Source organism: Aegilops tauschii, chromosome 2 (assembly GCF_002575655.3).
Source record: "Aegilops tauschii subsp. strangulata cultivar AL8/78 chromosome 2, Aet v6.0, whole genome shotgun sequence".
Taxonomy (NCBI): Eukaryota; Viridiplantae; Streptophyta; class Magnoliopsida; order Poales; family Poaceae; genus Aegilops; species Aegilops tauschii.
In genome coordinates, this window is record NC_053036.3 from 4,897,572 (window position 1) to 4,901,291 (window position 3,720).

The following is a 3,720-nucleotide window of genomic DNA, read 5'->3' on the forward strand; positions in this document are numbered from 1 at the left end:
TTCTTAAAAACCCCGGTGGGAAAAACAGAAAATATGACATATGGTCTTGTGTTGATATTACCTCATTAAAAACCTTTATGAGAACCTATAAAGTAAACTCATAAAGGGAAAAAGAGTATAATATGATGCTTTTAACAGGAATAATTCAGGAAGATACCCCCCTGATTCTTGCATATTCCGAAGTCGTCATATACCAATTCCATGAACACATTTTTGGAACATAGAAGTTGGTAGAGACCTGGTGAACAAATCAGTCGCATGATTTGACTTGCAAGATATGCAATATAGTGATATTGCTTATTACGTAACATGTTTGCATCCGGGCAACACAAGAAACATTATAATTGAGATAATGGTTGGTGGATGTAGCCATGAGGTCTGTTTCGAAGACTTCATGAGAGGGCTACCACACCTAGTAGGAACACTAAGCTTGTCTACGATCTGACATTGTGGGGATCTGATTGATGTATCCAATGATATCGGTGTTCACATTTCTGTGAAACTGAAAAACCAGGACAAGATGTTTGATGCCTTGGAGATATCGAAAGATATTCTTGAGTACCAACCAATTGTGTTTGGTGGAACCAATGGCATTATGGAACATTGAGTCCCAATATCTCATTTCCGTCACCTCTTGGTCTAAATAGATCTTTCTCTACGTCTAGAGAATGAACTACCATGAGAGTTATGGATGGATAAGATTTGTCCACAATGAATTTCTCCAATATATTATGGATATAGACAACATGGTATACCATAATGTATGAATGAAGGTGCTCCATTTGTAGTAACGAGCGGCATTTTGGTTTACCCAAATCCTTCATTTTAAATTCCGTCATTTAGATGATTACATGTGTCGTTATTGCAGACACACAAACATGGATAATCATCATTGTAGGAGTAATCCTTGTGTATAAGGAACTCACTAAGTCGGTTGTACCATATATACCGACAACAATAAGTCGTATGGTGACTTACTGATTTTTACACAATGTATGTTGCATTTTGCATTTCATTTAGAAGTGAGATTCCATCAGGAATCAATCATATATGTCTGAATCTAGTGATCCACATGTATATGTAATCACTACATCTATCAACTGCATAGATAGATGATTTTGTACTGCCAATGATACAAGTTATCGGAATGAGATTCCACCTCTGGAGAATAGTTGGGTATCTGCGTGAACCCTTGTGCTACAATACTTGCTCTTTGTTTCACCACCTCGTTGTTCTCATTTTTGTTTTCAGAAGGAAACTAGTGTAGGTATTGCTTATGAATACCTTCCCATTATTGAGCAAGATCATTTCTACCTAGATTATACCCTTTGCTTGAGTTCAGTCTGAGTGTTGTTCAAACTTTGCCATAGCCATGGTCTTTAGATCTGAATCATTCGAAAGGTTTTGCAATCTAGTTGAGAAATGTATGTTGACAATTGTAGACTTTTGGTTATATGTTTCTCCAAAACCTATATATCAATATAGAGTTGATGGAAATATCGTTATCCATGGTGACTGCTCGCGATTTCCCAATGCGGCTGAGTCGGGCATTCCAATGACCCGGTCATTGTGTGCACTATGACCTGGGTTGGTGGATGTTTCCCATCCACTGGGTGTATACTACCCATTAGGTGTCTGCCAACGTGAAGTTGACTTGCATTTACTGATTCACAGGCCTTGATATCCTTGCTTGCGAGAAGCTGAATCCTGATGTACTTCTGCCATACATCTCCCCCTGTTGCTTTGAACGAGGAGTGGAGTGGATTTTGTTGGTACCTACACTCTTTCAGGCGTACTTTTGCAGGATTGTAGGATTGTGTGACACCTTTATAGTCAGTAAATGAATCTGGCAGATTATTTGCAATATGTTGCAAATCTTCTGAACGCATGGTTCAGCTCTTTGAGTACGTGGATATGAGGCAGAAATGTGTTGAACATTCCACTAATTTCCTAGCATTATTTATGGTACTTGAATTCTCCCCCTAATGCTTGGAAATATTCCTCATTGAATCAACATACTGGCCTTGAATAACTCCCCACGTGAGGGGCTTGAGGTATTGACGGTAATACAATTATTCCTCACATAGATCCCAACTATATATTGAGGGGCCAATGATGTATGTCGGGGTGGTGATATCGGTGTGTAACCGAATTACCGTAGATAGGAAATACTTGGTAGATTTCCATGTATCAAAGACAGAGGGGAATAATATTATGCAGTTTGGTCATGAGCGCGTAAAACTACATGACTCCAACGTAAAGTTGGTAATTTGCAATTCTAGAGTAAAGATAATGCAATGAGCTTAACATCTTTGGATAAAGGATTCTACCAAACCATTTTGAGTCCAGACATTAGGACAAATTGCTAAACTTCAATCTGAGGGCCATAGAGAAAGGCACGCAAGGAGAATTCTGCAATGCTATCCATACAATTTTCTTGAAATCGATGTCAGGATAATGAGCCAATGGTTTTGTGTGAATAAAGCACACACTTAAGACCATCATGTAGATATGTCTTTTAGAACCATGGAATACCTGAATAGTCTAGTCAATGGATGGGAAGAGCCACTTACCTCAACTTGATGCATTTAAGGAGTCTGAGTGGTTCAGCTTAGACTTTAAGGTGTGCGAGCCTTAAAATTAGCTTCCCTGTGTCACTTGTAGTGCACATAAAATCCAAATGTTGTTAGAATTTAGCATCATAATAATCATAAATTATTGGAATTGCTGATAGTTTCGGTTTCAACCCAATGTCTCGATGACCAAGGCGAGTATGCCAAGTTTGTCATATACAAGACATTCTGGAAAACTATCTTGGATGCAACATGTGGTATGGGCTTTGTAGTATGTGTAGTGCAATCTAGATGATACATAGAGAATGTGCTTGCCGTATTCATTGCATATGGTAAAGAGAAGTTATTTCTCTTTGTTATCATCATAAGTTTCGCTATGGAAACTATTTTGACGGATACCTCCATAGTTTAGTAGGGTACGAGTTAAACGTGGGAAGCAATAAAGCATCCCGACGTTACTCGAGTACCCACAGGGATAGTAATTATGACTCGAGTTGAGCCAACAAATACCTCATCGCGTCTAGCAATTTTAAAATATCTCCTTTCTCTCAATGAGTGGAAACATTGGACTTCCCTGAGTATAGAGTTTGTGGTGCATATGTCCACAAGGCACATATCATTTTTCATCGGATTGACTCCCGTAGAAATCTATATATAGACATGAAGATTCTCAATATGAAAATCACTGTCAGATATATAGAATACATACAAATGTATTTGTACCAAAGTGCTGATACAATATATTGTGATATACAATATATGATGACAACAATACTTATGTTGTTGTCACAACATCGTAAATGGACATTAATTATATTGACCACTCAGGAGATTGAAAGACTATTCATAGTCTCCAAACATATCGGTTGAGGCATATCAACCATCACATTCTCCGTGCCCATAGGGTCCCGTCACAGCTGGTGATGTCGGATTGAAGGTTGAAGTAAGAGTCAAACCTTTGCCCTTGAGGTTCATTGTATCCCAGGAATTGCTGATACAGAATAACCAGATGCTGAGATCTGAATCTAATGCCTTATGATATATAAGACACAATTTTTCTGTTAGTGCTGTGATCCTGACCAGAGGTGAATCCAGGATTGCACACATTATCCCACGAGACACAAGAGCAATCAAGATGTCCATGGCC